This window comes from Lacerta agilis, chromosome 8 (genome assembly GCF_009819535.1).
Source record: "Lacerta agilis isolate rLacAgi1 chromosome 8, rLacAgi1.pri, whole genome shotgun sequence".
Taxonomy (NCBI): Eukaryota; Metazoa; Chordata; class Lepidosauria; order Squamata; family Lacertidae; genus Lacerta; species Lacerta agilis.
In genome coordinates this window covers 29758648-29775191 of record NC_046319.1, presented here as the reverse complement: position 1 = coordinate 29775191, position 16544 = coordinate 29758648, and positions in this window count along the sequence as shown.

Sequence of the window (16544 nt, the reverse complement as noted above, 5' to 3'; positions counted from 1 at the left end):
CCAAGAGACATCAGTGAACAAAACACCATAACTGTTCCTTTACAAATCAAATGATGTTAGACAAGGAGTATGTGTGTGTGAATAAATACCACAGCTTGATCCTTAAGGGGGGGACCAGAAATGAAGAAACTTTATTTGAAACTTCAGGGTGAAAGTGTGATGGGTCAATCTCACCTAAATTAAATTACCCTACTCTATTAGCAATACAAATTCAGTGTAACGAAAGCGTCATGAATCTCTGTGACAAGGTAAAGGCGGGGCTCTCGCCTCAGACAAACAGAGTGCTTGATCGAGACCGAAGTGAACACAGCTCACTCATATTTAAAACATTCTTTCATATATTTTTAATAAAACAACTGATACCAATTCAAAACTGCCTTCATAAATCAAACATTATTCAATGTACCGGTGCTCCAAGGTTTTCCCCCACTGAAGCATGCCTGTCTCGGAGACAAGGGTGGGGTGGGGTGTTGTGTGTGGGGGTTTTTTCCCCTTCTTCTTCCTCACATGAGTGCTTGAGGTTTTATGAAAGGTTTATTGGATTTCATAGTCCCTTAAGGGGAAACCCTTTAAATGTCTCCGCAATTATAAGACTAATAACACTTTCAGCTCTTGGACACAGCCTTGACTTGACAAAGATAAGGAACTGGAAGTTACTCAGTCAATACAAAGCTATTAATCTCTGTCACCCTGCTGTCAATGCGGCTCAGGGAAACAATGTCGTCTCTTGACCTACGCGGAGTCATGTAGTGATTTTATTCAGGATGTCAGCATTCATTGGGACAGGTTTTGTCACACCCCGACTCCCTCCAAGAACTCCCCAGTTCTTTATCTTGACTGCAGTGACACCCTTCAGATAGCAGGAGTTTGTTTCCGTCTCAGCTTATTGTTGTCATTTAGCAGTTATTCATGGGTGGAACCTTTTCTGGGAAAGAAAATTGGCATCCTCTGTGACAGAGAAAGAAAGACAGAGAAAAGCAGCAGGGACTGATGCATACGCCTGCTCACTACTCAATTAGTCTATACTGTACTAAGGCTCTCCTTAGGCCTCATGTACCCCATGCATTTAAAGCTCATGGCTTCCCCTAAATAATCCTGGGAAATGTCATTTACCCCTTGCAGGACAGCCATTCTCCAGCACTGCGAAGAAACTACAGCCCCCAGGATTCTTTGGGAGAAGTCATGTGCTTCAAATGTGCTTTCAGTTGTATGGCGTGTAGGGAGCTTTAGGCATGCATGTTTTATCACCAGCCTCTGGTGGTGACCTGCAGGTGTGAGTGTGCCAACCACAGATATTCTGTGGATCAGCCTCCCAGTTGAGATGAGACAGGCACGCCCAATCTGTTGAAGACATTTTTGGGCCAGCAGTGGATAAATAAATGGGTCTTTGTCACAATCATCCACTTATCAGGGTTTTAGCCTTGCTTGTTTGTGTGTTTGTAAATTAGGTGTATATTGCCTTGAGAGGTGGTTTAGAAGGAAATTAATAGATTAATTGCAATAATAGTAATTGGTTGGCCACTGTGAGAACAGGGTGCTGGACTAGATCCTGCAAGCTCTTCTCAAGTTCTTATGCTCTTAATTTGTTCTTGGGTTTGCAAATCAGTCTATAGCAAGGAAGGGAAACAAGTGGCCTTCCAGAAGTTGTTGTATTCGGGCAACCACCAGCCCCAGCCAGCATGGCTAAAGGTCAAGGGCAATGGGAGCTGTAGTTCAGCAGCATCTGGAGGACCACAGCTTCCCCATACTTGATTTAGAGTATGGGTGGAGAGATTCTTTCATTCAGCCTGAAGGCTTGTCTCTACCTCCATCACAGATCAAATCACACCAACAGAGCCTTCGTCAAGTGATTAAATGATGAACTTCCATTTGTGAAGCAGACATGAATGCATGAACATATTCCTCTGTATATCACCTTGAGGAAATATGAAAGGTCTGTCTGTTTTGCTCGATCAGCAATGCCCCTTCCCTGCATGCAAAACAACACCTGATGTTGAGGTCTTCAAGAGGCAGAAATGCATGTATGAATCAGACCTGCCATTTACTTGCCTGTTCCAACACAGGTTGATTCTAATCTTTGGTCAAACTGAATGTTCCCCCTCTCTCCCACCCACCCCATCCTCATTGCTGAAGTTTAATTTGTTTGTTTGTTTGTTTGTTTTTCTACACATATCACATTTTGGTTGAATTTATCTGGGATAATCTATGCTTCAGGTGCCTCTGGCACAGTGCATCGAAGACTGCTTTTGAACTAGGGATTAGCATCAGTGCCTGTTGTCAGTGCAGCAACTCAGTATTGAAAATGCAAAATAAAAAAATTCAAACAGGACATGAAAGAATGGGAAACGGAACCCAAACGAGCACACCAAAATGCAATGGAGAGAATTGAAGGTTCCGCATTTTGGGGGAGCAGGCTGTGGGGGACCAAATACACTGGGACAATGAAAACTTGGCTTGACCTTAGTAAACGTGAAAAGGATGTGTGGATTACCTTACAGGTATATACCATTAATACAAGCTAAAAGCTCAGCCAGGTGTGTGATGCAGCTTCCTAAAAGGCTAATGTGATTCTAGGCTCCGTTAATAGAAGCATACTTTTCAAGTCAAAGAAAGTAACAGTTCCATTTTAGCTAGGCCTCGTCTGTGTTCAATGCCGGTTGCCACACTTTAGAGCAGGATATATCAGCAATAGAATGCATTCAGAGAAGGGCAACAAAGATGGTCAGCAGTACAGGACAAGGCCCCATCTGCACTATAAAGCAGTATCATACCGCTTTAAACAGTCATGGGTCCTCCCAAAGAATCTTGGGAACTGTTGTTTGTTAAGGGTGCTGAAAGTTGCTAGGAGGCCCCTAATCCTCTCATAGAGCTACAGTTCCCAAGGTGGTTTATCCATTCATCCTCTTTCCCTGGGCATTCTGGGGTTGGTACTTTTGTAAGATGAGTAGGAATAGCTGTCTTACCATCCAAATTTTGTAGGAGGAATTCCTAGCCACTGAGGTCACGTGGTCCCATAGCAACAAAGATGGATCCAGGAACATCCTCAGGCTATGAACAACCCCCTCCGAAGGTGGGTGGATAAGCAGTTGGTGATATGGTGTGGGTTTGATCTATAATCGCACAGATCATGCATTCCCAAACCCTCAAATTGGCCTAAAGTAGTTCATTGGTTTCCTGCCAATACGCGCCTTGAGATGCAATTAAACAAAGCATGTAAATAGGCAGCTGATCTAAAACAAATTAACTACAAATATTCCAAAAACATACTTTTCATTTTTAGTTTTTTTTTTTAATTATGAAATTTGAATAAAGGAATCAATGAATAAAAATGTGCAGCAAGCTGAAATTTCATTATATGATTGATTATTAATAACTTATGAATAATGATGATCCCTGTCTGGCTGCATTTCATAAGATTGTAATTTTGCCCCAGCCATCATTTGGGTAGCACTCAAAATGAGGACTTAAACTGAAAATGATGTAGCCGGTCTCCTAAACAGATGCGTTTAGTGGGTGTTTATTTTGCTATCCCTTATACAGTTGGATGGCCATCTGTCATATATAATCTAGTTGAAATTTCTGCATTGCAGGGGGTTGGACTAGATGACCCTCAGGGTCCCTTCCATATTTACAGTTATATGCTTCTGTGATTTTATTATTTGTTTTTGGACCCTCTAGACATCCCAGGCACCCTGGAATCAGACCTGAGGATCTGTGAGGAGGAGCAGCAGCAGGTAACCAACTCAGCCCAGACTCCCTAGGTTGTCTCCAGCCAAGTTCTACTCAAGGGTAAATCCACTGAAATTAGTAGACCTATGTTATTCATGCCCATTAATTTCAATGGGTCTACACACATTTTTAAATTATCTGGTTGGCCTTGAAAGAAGAAGGAACTTAACCCTTGGTGAGTTATGTAATGTACAGTATAAAATGTAATGTGCTACACCTCCAATTTGGCCTCTTCTGCATATGCAAAAAACCTTCCTTTACTGGCTTATTAGAAAATCCACCAGCCAAATACGTTAATAGAAATAGTTCAGAATCTAAGCTTGGTAAAAGTAATCAGGGGGGGGGTTAATTCTCACAGGTAATTGTCCTTTTAATGGTCAGATTTGATTTGACTATACACCAAAAGGCAGGTTTACAATCCTTCATCTGTTCACTTGGAACTCTCCATGGTGCTGAAACTACCAGGCTGCCTGGCTGCCTTGACCCCATGGGTACCCGATACAGACAAGACAGAGAGCTATTGTGAAGATAAAATGGGTGGTGGAGAGGACTGTATGCAGCACCCTGAGGTCCTTGGAGGAAGAGTGTATCATAAATATGAATATGCAAATAACTTTTCACTGTAGCTGATCCTTAGTTCCTGACCATTGTTTGGCGGCCATCTATGGCCCAGCTTCAACATATCTTAAAGATGGGCATCATTGAGAAGGTAGGGCGAAAAACAGACTTACTTAGGAAGATAGGAAGGTGCCTTATGCTGAGTTAGACCATTGCTCCATATAGCTCAGTATTGTCTACATGGCTACTAGCCATGATGGTGATGCTCTGCCTCCATGATCGGAGGCAGCAATGCTTCTGAATTCCTGTTGCTGAAAACCACAGGAGGGGAGATGGCTCATGCTCTGGTCCTGCTTTCCAGTTTCCCACAGGCACCTGGCTGGCCACTTTGAAAAGAGGATGCTGAACTAAATGGGCTATTGGCCTGTTCCAGCAGGGCACGTCTTATATTTTTATGCACATTGACTCTAGGATTTCAGGAAGGATTCTCACCCAGCCCTACCTGGAAATTCCAAGAATCAAAGTTCTCCACCACCCAAAAACCACCATGAGGGAAAGCCATGACACCTAAGCCAATTTAAGTCCACACTATGGGCCTTACCTACTAGGGGCAAGTCACCCAACCTTGGCTTATATTGTTCCAGATGGTGACTGTCATTGGCCACGAGAGGATCTCTCATTTGGAATGTACAATCAGTTCTGGAGACATCCCTCATCTTACTTTAAGCTGCACACTCTGATCCTCTCTGATCATTATATCTTGCACCTCTGGACTTCTGCCAGCGCCACATTGCAACCTGACAGGATGCACTGTAAAGTCTCTCCTTTGCCGATACACTGTATGCAGCTGTCACCTCTGCTTAGCCTCCCATCGTGCAAATTAAATGTGACTGGCAGGAGAGGATGGGACAGAGAGTTTCAGGCACTGGAAGTTCTGGGACAAGGTGTGCTTTCACTTTCAAAAGACATTCCCTTTGGAGAGCCTTCTCCTCCCACTCACCTTAATGCTTCTTCTTTGGAAGCTGCTGCCACTGAGTGTTTCTTTCTTTTGTCTCTCCTTGTTTGTTTGTTTGTTTGTTTGTTTGTTTGTTTGTTTGTTGACCACATTTCTATCCTGCCTTTCCTCCAAGGAGCTCAAGATGGTGTGCATGGTTCGCCCCCTCTCCATTTTATTCTCACAACAACCCTGTGAGGTAAGTTAGGAACTGGCCCAAGGTTACCCAGTGATCTTCATGGCTAGGTGGGGGTTTGGGCCCAGGTTCCCCAAGTCCTAGACCCTTGTCTGCACTAAACATTTAAACAGTCACGGCTTCCTCCCCCAAATCCTAGATATGGTAGTATGACAAGGGTTCTGGTAGGAAACCACTTTTTGCCCTACAGAGCTACAATTTCCAGAGTTTCTTCCCAAAGGGATTGATTGCTAAGTCACTCTGAGAATTTTAGATTTTGTTTTTAAAACACACACACACACACACACACACACACCAGTGCATGGATTCTAAGTCAGCTTCTACTGGTGCAAGAATCCCTAGACTGAAATCCACTCACAGGATGCTTTCACCAGCAGAAGGAGGGGAGTAACTTTTACCTTACTGAAATCTGCTCTGGGAGGGTTGGAAGGTCTCTGGAGGAGTATGAAATGCAGTACAGGGGAAACTGGTATAAATTGCTTTTCCTCTCTCCCATCCATCAGCAGATTCCTCCATTGGATATCTGTTCCACCCACGAAGGAAGAGAAGGAGCCCTTCTCTAAACAGATGCCTAGTTAGGATCTGAGCCATTATATATTTTAAACATTTTATAGCACTGGACACATAAAGTTTATGCATTGGTTTTGGACCATTAACCTGTTGTCTCTGAAGCAAGGACCTAAACGTTTTGTCATCCTAGATGAAAACAGGCCAGTAAAGTGACTTCTAAAGGACAATGTTTTGAAACTATTCATAGGTGCATATGCTTAAAGACAAGAGTATTGGCACTAGGAAACTGCACCTGTTTACATGTATCCCTCATCTGCCCTCAAGAGGGATCATTTTTAAAGTGCACTGTGAGATTCTTAAATTCATCACCTCTGGAAACAGCTCCTTAAAATATCGGAGCATTTAAATTTTAGTGTGTGTTAATGGTTTGGCCACAAGAATATTTCACTGCGTAATGAGTTAATTTGGAAGTTGAGTCGTAAAAGTGAGAACCGAACGAAACCATTTTCAGTTTTTAATTGGGTGGAACAACAGAGGCAGGTCCAGGATGTTTCGCCTGCTGTGGAAACCATAAATCAGTGCAGGAGACAGTATGTAGAAAAGGAATGTGTCCCTTTCAAATTGCTGCAAGGAAAAACGGCTCCATCTGCTTGCCACTCCGTAATAAATAATGCCATATAAATGGATTTTAGGATCACTGGGAATGTGCCTTTTAAAAGGAGAGTGTAAACTGTAAGGAGGGGGAAGAAAGAGAAGGGACACAATTGTTGTAATGGTTTAACCAGCCCAATCACAACACCTCTCTCCATTCTTATCTGATGCTACAGTCTGCTACAGAATGAAGAGACATGGTTGTTGGGAAACCTCATTGCAGGCTATTCCAGATCCATTTTAAAAAGAAAAAAAGGATAGAAGCTGTTTAAGACCTCTTTCTTTCTTTTAAAAAAATAATCCTATGAACAGAAAAACATAAGGAGCCCTGCTGGATCAGGCCAATGGCCAATCCAGTCCAGCATCCTGTTTTCACAGTAGCCACCCAGATGCCTGTGCAAAACAGGGATTCAGGATTTGAGCACAACAACATTCTCCTCTTCTGCAGTTTCCAGCAACTGCTATTCAGAAGCATTACTGCCTCCAGCTGCAGAGGCAGAACATAGATGGAGGAGGGTGGAGGAGGTAGTTTCCTGGTGGCGAATACAGGTGCATGGGGAAGAATTTTAGGAGAAAGGCCATAGCTCAATAGCAGAGCATCTGCTTTGCATGCAGAAGGTCATAGGTTCAATCCCCAGCACTTCCAAATAGGGCTAGAAAAGACTCATTGTCTGAAAACTGGAGAGGCAGTACCAGTACTGAGCTGGATGAATCAATGGTCTGACTCAGCAGAAGGCAACTCCTATGTTCCTATGAGAATTCATGGTGGAAGGACCACCACCTCCAAACCACCTGACAAACTTGGGGTGGCAAGGGTTGAAGGCAGGGTAGGAGTAGCTGGAGAATACATAAATACAGCAGTTCCAGGAATGGCAAATTTTCACTCCCTTCTTGAGGGCATGCCAGGGGAATTAGAGGGCCTTGGATCCTGTAAATCTAAAGGAAAATAGGAAGCTGCCTTATATCTACTGCTCTATCTACTATTCTAAGGTGGTCCAGAAGCTGCAGCTAGTGCATAATGCAGTGGCTGGGTTGGTGAATGCAGCATCTTGATGGGACCATGTGTAACCAGTCCTAAAAAGTGCTGCACTGACTGCCAGTGAGCCACTAGGTCCACACCAAGGTGTGAGTTTTAGCTTGCAGAGCTGTAAATGGCTCAGGAGCCCAGGACCTAAGAGGACCTCCCCCAGTTATCAATCAACTCAGGTCTTTCAATTAGCAGGAGATGCCCTATTGGTGTTGCTGTTGGGGGTTGCCTGGATGGTCCTGACTCATGACAGGGCCTTCTTGGTACTGGCTCCCTGTTTGCCCACCCTGGTGAAGTGTGTTGCCCACCTCCTTCATTATTAACATTCAGGTGGAATTTAAATACATTGGTGTGTCCCCAGGCATTGGGTGGCTTTGAAATGATTGATCTGTGAAGATATTTGGTTGCTTTTAAAATGTTTTTATTGGTTTGTTGTTTGACTGTTTGCTCCCCCAAGATCCACCCGAGGAACTATCCCAGGCTTCCTCAACCTCGGCCCTCGAGATGTTTTGAGACTACAATTCCCATCATCCCTGACCACTGGTACTGTTAGCTAAGGATCATGGGAGTTGTAGGCCAAAAACATCTGGAGGGCCAAGGTTGAGGAAGCCTAAACTAGCCTATCTAACCACTTTTGCCTCTGTCTTTGCCCCCTACTGCCCTATAGCCTCCCCAAAAATTACCAAGGAGGGAGCTTGGTTTTCATGCTAAACAATGTTCCCTCACCCATGGCTTATAATGGAAACATCCATTATGTTTCACTGAACAGCTTCATGTGTTATGTCACCACCACCACCATCATCATCATTATTAAAATAATTTATATACCTTCCATTTCAAGAAGAAATACCTTTTATGTAATGGAAAAGCAAGAGTACCACTACATCCATTTCTTGTGTAACAAAGACCTGCTGTGTTGCAGTTGCTGTCTTGACACTGTGAATAATTTGACACTGCTGCTCATGATGTATTGCTTTTTAAGGTATTGTTATGTGTTATTATGTGTTTATTAAATTGAATTGCATTTATAGAACTTTTAATTTTCAGCATTTTTATAGATATTACAGTGTGTGTGTTTGTTCTGTGGTTTATTACAGTGCTGTGTTGTAAACCACCCTGTTGCCTTTTGACAAAGGACAGCCAATAAATTTCTCATAAATAAATGACCATTTGTGCCCACAGGTTTCAGGCTCCAGTACAGGCTTGGGTCTGAAGCATACCGTAGTTGTTTTGTGTATGCAATGCCCCTAAACTGTTTCCTGGATTGGAGCTTTGCTTGTCTTAGAAAAAATCTCCATGCATGAGCCAATAGAATTTTAAAGGGCTTACGAATCAGGAAGCCTGGCCAGGTGTAAAAATAGAGGTTCTTCCTCTTCTATTGCATGATCTGCGTGGTGCCTGGTTTTCTTCCATCTGCGCACGTTTCAGATGGTGTAATTAAAGCCACACGCTGACAAAACTGGTCCCTGGATTATGTTTGGGTCAAAGGAACCTGTGAACGGCTTGGGAAATCTTTGAAGCAGGCCAGGCTGTGAGGTGAAACAAAAGGGATGGATTGTGTTAACTTCAAAAGAAAATAAGGAATTCAGGAGCACAAGCCATCTTTGGCTGTCTGGCTACACGACAGTGCGTGGATTTTTCCGCTCTAGACTGGTGGATGCCTTTCGTTATTCTCCTTTTGTTTACCCCTAGAGCTTATGCACAGGTACAGTACAATGATCTCCCGCCAGGAGGTATGATAGATTCATCTCTTTTCTCCTCTCTCTTATCACCTTGTTATTACCTTTGACCTCTGGGTAAATTGGATTTGGGTTTAAATTGCACAGATGCTGTGTCTCCATATTTATTCCGAAAAGGCAAAGAGTTCAGAACCTTGATACTTGGCACACGGTGTAGAAGGGACTCTTGGAAAATATGTGCAACTCACTCTTCAACATTTGCATTTATAGATTTCCCCCCAACCCCACTTGAAGCTAAAATGAATTGGGAAGAGGACATTCACAGGCAAATTCACTCAACTTCAATACTCTGGTAAAAGCATCACATTCATATTTTCATCTGACCATTTTGACACAGCATTTTCTATTCTTTTGGATTTAACTACCTGATCTCCCCAGCTCCTCCCCCATCACAGCATCTTGTCCAACCCCCTGCAATGCAGGAATCACAGCTAAAGGATCCCTAACAGATAGCCATCCAACCCCTCTTTTAAAACCTCCAATGAAGAAGAATCCACAACCTTCTGAAATAGTCCATTCCACTGTCAAGCAGCTCTTACCATCAGAAAGCTCTTCCTAATATTTAGTTGGAATCTCCTTTATTGATTGTAATTTGAATCCAGTGGTTAAGGTCCTACACTCTAAAGCAGCAGAAAGCAAGCTTGCTCCATCCTCCATGTGACAACCCTTTGGATATTAGAAAACTGTTATCATGTATCCATCTTCATCAACTGTTCCTCATAAGGCTTGGTTTCCAGACCCTTGATCATCTTTCACCCTCCTTTGAATACATGTCAGCTTGTCAATATCCTTCTAAAACTATGGTGCTCAGAACTGGACACAGGACTCCAGGTGGTGTCTGACTTAGACACTCTACCTCTGTTGATACGGTCTAGAATCGCATTCGCTTTTTTGCTGCTACATCACACTGTTGACTCATGTTGACTTTCTTTTGAGGAGAGAGGGGACATTTGTTCCCCACTATGTGACCTGTTTTGGCCAATAGGCTCAGGAAAGGAGGTTGCCTATAATATAATAGGCTTCCCCTGCGTCCTCTATTTACAAGTACAAAAGAGGGCTTGGAGGAGGGACAGCCTGTTCCACAACACACACACCCCAGTCCTTTATTTTCCTGGCTGGAAAAATATTGCAACATTGAAAAAATATACATACAATTTAGAGGGTGTCAGATCTGGACAGTGAGCAACAGACTGAGGTGAGCCAAGAACCATGTGACAAAGTCTTAGACTTAAGGCAGAACCAGAAGGCAAATCAGGAAGCAGGACTGAGCACTCATTGTTCTCACCACCCAGATTTAGGAGTGTGGCGTGGGAAGGGGTGTGATCTAGGAAGAGGCCCAGAAGCATGACAGAGATGAATGAAGGGTTACATTTGACCTCTAGACCTGAGGTTCTCCACCCCGGCTCTAAGCATAGTCTGGGGTGAAAGAAGACAGATTATTATTTTTTCCCCAGCTGCATTGTAATTTAAAGGATGGAGCACCCTAGTTATTTTCCTTTAACTTGGTTTTCTCTTCTGACAATTGCACTAACAGACCTGGTTCTATTTATCCCATGAAATTTATGTATCTTTACTGAGGGAGAAGCTCATCTATCTGCCATCCCGTGTCAGCAGAATTATAAAACTGTCAATGGCACAGTATTTCAGAAGTGACCTATGCTGGCAATAAACACCAATGCAAATGCTCCGATAATGTATCATGTGCAATGAAACAATTCCTGGCAAATAATAACCATGCTATGAAATAAAACAGGGGCATACTTCTGTGTCTTTAAAATAATGAAGAGCTTATACATCAACTCCCTTGAATCATTTAGAAGTTGTCTTCTTCTTGTTGTTGTTGTTTGAACGTTTTGTGTTTAAGAGATCAGCATATATTTGCCTTCCTTTTTAATTCACCTACAAATGAAACTTTTACTGCCATTAAATAGGAATCACTAATACTGGCCAGGCAAGCACAGCCCACTAGTTATAGATGAGAGCTGAGGAAAGTCATGTTTATGGTCTTCCCGAGACTGAGCTTCCTGGGACTCTGTGGTTGTTGCTTTTCCCTTGAGAACCTAGCAGACCACAAAGCAGGGCTGGTGCATTGTATTTGACTGTGAGAATTTAAGGTGGCTTTGCAGGATTAAAGGGAGCATGCGTCTGAATTAGGGGTGGGCAAATGGGTCGATTTCAGTTTTTCTGCATTTTTTCATTTCCCCCGCACATTTCCACATCTGTTTGCAATTAAAAACGACAACAAATCAAGTTTGCATGAAAATTCAACAGCATATTTGCACGAAACTCTCTGAACAGGTATGCAATTTCATCCACAATCTTTCTATGCAATTTTGCCTAATACTGTATGTGAATTTTTGAACAGCAATTTCCCCTTGTAAAATGCATTTCCATATGCTGTTTTCACAAACACGTGCATTTTTATACACACTTTATACTAACATACTCATTTTTGTGTGCATTACTTGGCAGGAAAAGTGCATTGTAAAATTCAGAGAAGTGGGCATTTTTAATAATAGCTCTGTTTCATTTCACATACAGTCATACCTCTGGTAGCGAATGGGATCCGTTCCGGAGCCCCGTTCACAACATGAGCAGCACACAACCTGAAGCGCCGCGTCTGCGCATGTGCACGCCGTGATTCGGCGCTTCTGCGCATGTGCAAAGCGCAATTCAGCTCTTCTGTGCATGTGTGAACCACTGAACCTGGAAGTAACCCGTTCCGGTACTTCTGGGTTCGGCGAGTTCGTAACCCGTGATGAACGCAACATGCAGCGTTCGTATCTAGAGGTATGGCTGTATTGTTTCAGAAAGTACTGTACTACTTTGGTGCTGCTAAGGACTAATCAAGCACTAAATGGCTTGGACCTAGGCTACCTGAAAGACCTTATCTCCCAGGATCCTTGGGTGAGCACCTTCTCTCAGCCCATCATTATCAGAAGGATGGCTGGTGATGACATGAGAGAGACCCTCTACTGTGGTCACTCCCAGATTATGGGATTCCCCCCCAAAAGAAGTCAGACCAGCTCCTTCTTTGTTATCCTTCCACCAGCAGTCTAATACCTTCCTATTCAGACAGACCTTTGAAAGCTAAAGTGCAGGTGATGCTGAACACTGGGTTGCTGTCAGGGCAAACTGTGTTTTAATTGCTGGTTCTAAATGTGTTTTCTTCTAATTTAATTATTGTTTCTAACTAGTTTGTTTTTATTAATCTGGTTTTATAATGTTGTTTTTAAATGCTGGAAGCTGCCTCAAAACCCAGCTTGGGAGAAAGGAGGGGTATAAATAGATTAAGTAATAATAATAATTCAAGATTAACTGAATTTCTACTCTGAATGTCAGCTGCAGTGGAGAATAGCAAGAGTTTACTATTGCACTCATGTCCTGCGTGTGTCCTTCCCATAGGCATCTGGTTGGTGGATCAAATGGATCCTTGTCCTGGTTCTATTTTCTTATCTAATGGACAGAGACATCCTGAATCATGGGTGGTACTCAATACTAGTCCTACCCAGAGTAGACTCACTGAAATTAATGGGCATGGCTAACTTAGGGTCATGAATTTCAATGGGTCCATTCTGAGCAGGACTTGGTTGGCAGCAACCCAAATATTTCTAATGAGTAATGAGATATTTTCTTCGTAACTTCTGTATTTGCCACACAGCATTGTCCTCTTACTTTTAGACAATTTATAAATATTCTCCTCCTGTTAAGATTTTGTTCCCTGGAGTCTTTTTCCAATCCACCACACTCTTCCCCATGTTGATAATCAATTTGTTGTTTCAACATGCTCAAGCTGAAAATTAATCAGGGCCCTTTGAAAGTCTACAAACGGCACTCACATGCTGTAGGAATGTCTTACAAGAATAAGTCAAATTAGTGTAACCAGCACAAATTAGCTCCATTACAGAAGGCGTGTTACCCAGCAAATCCCATCTTCCACTCACTGCATGCCGTAGGATTATGAAGGATTTGTCTTATAACAGAACAGCTAATTACATCTACACATTTAGAGCATTGCTGTTTCTTCCATCAACATTCAAAGACTGAGACATTCCATTAAATGATTAAGTGTATTGAATCATTGGACTTCATTCTGCTCAGTACTACAAGGAAACTAACCCAGTCAGGGCACACAATGAAATGCAAATGTTAAATACTTAATCCTTTGACTTATGTATTTATCCAGAACTGGTCTTCTGGGAATCAAACATCTTCCCTCCTGCTGCAGCATTCCTTTGGAAAGCAATAGGTTCAAGCACAGTGGGTCACCTGTAGGGATGAGTGAATCTGCCAAATTCGTTTTCTGACAGTTTCTCATTTTTCCACTCTGAACTTGAGTTCTCCACCCACAGTTTGTGGTTTCTTTTTCAAATTCCTCATGAAAATCCAACAACATTTAGTGCAAACTTCTCCTGATGTTGCCTAAAATACACATTTTTGCAATACAATTTCTCCTCATATAATGCATTTTAATGTTGTTTTTACTAATATATGCATTCCTATGCAAACTTTAGTATATAGATTTTTGCTCACATTACTTGGCTGGAAAACTGTACTACAAAATTCAGAGAAGTGCAAAGTTTGAAGGTTGGCTGGGTATCAGTTTGGGTAAAACTAAGAAACTCAAAATTACAGAAGAAAATCTGGCAGTGCTCAGAATTTCCCCTCAAAAGTAGTGCACTTATAACTCGCTGCAAAAAAAGACATAGAGGTGCAGAAAAATGCAGAGTTAAACTGAATTGTGAGCCTTTTCCCTGTGTGCTTTCCTTCTCTCTCCTGTGTCCCATAATTAAACCAGGAATTCCCAAATTAATTACAGATTCCCATTTCATCAGAACTGGGAAACTACAGTTACCAGTTTTAGAACAAGCCAGGATATTTAACCAACTTCAAACCATGTTTTCATATTTTTGTTCTAAAACCCTAGTTTCCTGGACATGCATCACACAGGAAACAATGGTTAGCTGAAGACTGCTTGGTTTCATTGCTGGCTCAAGCAAAAGGAGGGAGAAGCAAAGGGGCTACATGCACAACCCAAAGGCTTGCACATATTTCACCTTATTAAGCTGAGATGTGATCATCTGAATTTGGCCAGTAAAAGGATGACAAAACAGTGTGGTGTTGTGGTTAAGAGTGGTAGACTCGTAATCTGGGGAACCGGGTTCGTGTCTCCGCTCCTCCATATGCAGCTGCTGGGTGACCTTCAGCTAGTCACACTTCTCTGAAGTCTCTCAGCCCCACAGAGTGTTTGTTGTGGGGGAGGAAGGGAAAGGAGAATGTTAGCCACTTTGAGACTCCTTTGGATAGTGAAAAGCGGGATATCAAATCCAAACTCTTCTTCTTCTTCTTCTTCTTCTTCTTCTTCTTCTTCTTCTTCTTCGTTAGATTGAACTGGATGTTGTGGAAGGGGCAAGGGTAAATAACACGAGCCTGCCATTTTCAGCAATGGTACAACTGTCAGACTTGGGTCTCTCCCACACACACACAACAGCTCTGGCAGTTAATTATTTCAGATTTACTGGCACTTTTAAATGCCCCGGTTGGAGCTCAGCTACTTTCAGTCTTCTTCCAATGAAACAGTTGCCGGAACTAAGCTCTGCCTCCTTTTCCCCCAACAGGAAAAATGCCACCTTCTCTTTCGATTAGTTTCACACTTCTCGTTTACTCTCATGATTCTACGAGATCTTGGAGATTGCACTCCCACTATTTCTGTGTCTGCCTCACTATCTGAGCTCTGCAGCTGTATTCCCGCTCTCTGTGTCAATCCGCTTTCCTCTGTGTGTACAACGGTCGAATTCCTGTGGCTAATTGCCCCCCCCCCCCAAGGAATTATCTCTGTTCTTCCATTGTCACTATCTCTGTCTCTGTCTCTGTCCTGCCTGTCAGAGAGTCTCGTTCTCTGACACCGACTTTCTTGCAGTGTTGTCTTCCCTGCTATGCAGAATCCTCAAGGAGCCTGAATCAATGCATGAGAGCCAGTGTGGCATAGTGGTCAGCATGTCAGACTAGGCCTTGGGAGGCCAGGGTTCAAATCCCCACTCAGCCATGAAGCCCACGGGGTGAGCATGCCTCTCAGCCTAACCAGAGAGTTGTTGTGAGGATAAAATGGAGAGGAGGGAGAACGATATACACCACCTTGAGCTCCTTAGAGAAAAAGGTGGGGCATAAATGTAATAAACAAATAAATGATTAAGCCTGTGTCTGTTCCAACAGCATGCGTGTGTGTGTGTGTGTGTGTGTGTGTGTGTGTGTGTGTGTTTTCAGAAATGCCTTGAAAAGGCTAATATGCAACTCAGGGGGGTGGGGCGGGGAGCCTTGACAAACTAGGTAGCTGGGGGTCTCTAAAGTGATTGTCGGCTGTCGCTTTTGACTGATGCATCTGCCAAGAATCAGAGGCTCGTGGAAGGCTGACCTTGTGCTGGGGGTGATCTGTCTTCATGGGAACTGTCATGCACGCAAGTCTCAATTTCACAGAGGAAGAGCCCGGAGTATGAAATGAAAGAGCCTTGGACATTGCTAAGGAGGAAAAATGTGGAAAAATGTCGGGGTCTCACCAGTGGTTAAGAAACCCTCTGCAAAGGCTCTGCTCTCTTCAGCAGCACCACACATACACACACACACACACACACACACACACACACACACATCTGATAAAGATAGGCACAAACTATTCACTATGTAGACTCCATGATTCCTTGACACTCTGCAGTGTTTTTTTTTTAAACAAAAGCAGCCCAAGGCAACTTGCATATGAGCAGAAGTTGACAGTTGGTTGCATGGTAAAAAGGGGAAACATTGCTTAAACCTCCCGCCCCACATGTAAATCTCTGTGTAGAGGGATCGATTGTCTAACCGCTCTGGGAATTGTAGCTCTGGGAGTGGAACAGAGGTCTCCTCATAACTCTCAGCACCCTTAACAGACCACAGTTCCCAGAATCCTTTGGGGGAAGTCATGGCTGTTTAAAATGGTATATCATAGCACTTTAAATATGCAGTGTGGGTGTGGCCTAAGACTCCATCTCCCCTACTTTATGTGTGACTGTGGTGGACACAGGAAAATGCACCTTTGCCTCTGGTCACCAGGTCATCTTGTTTGGCCTTTATTGATGAAAAGGCGATGGGGATAATTCTATGAGGTTT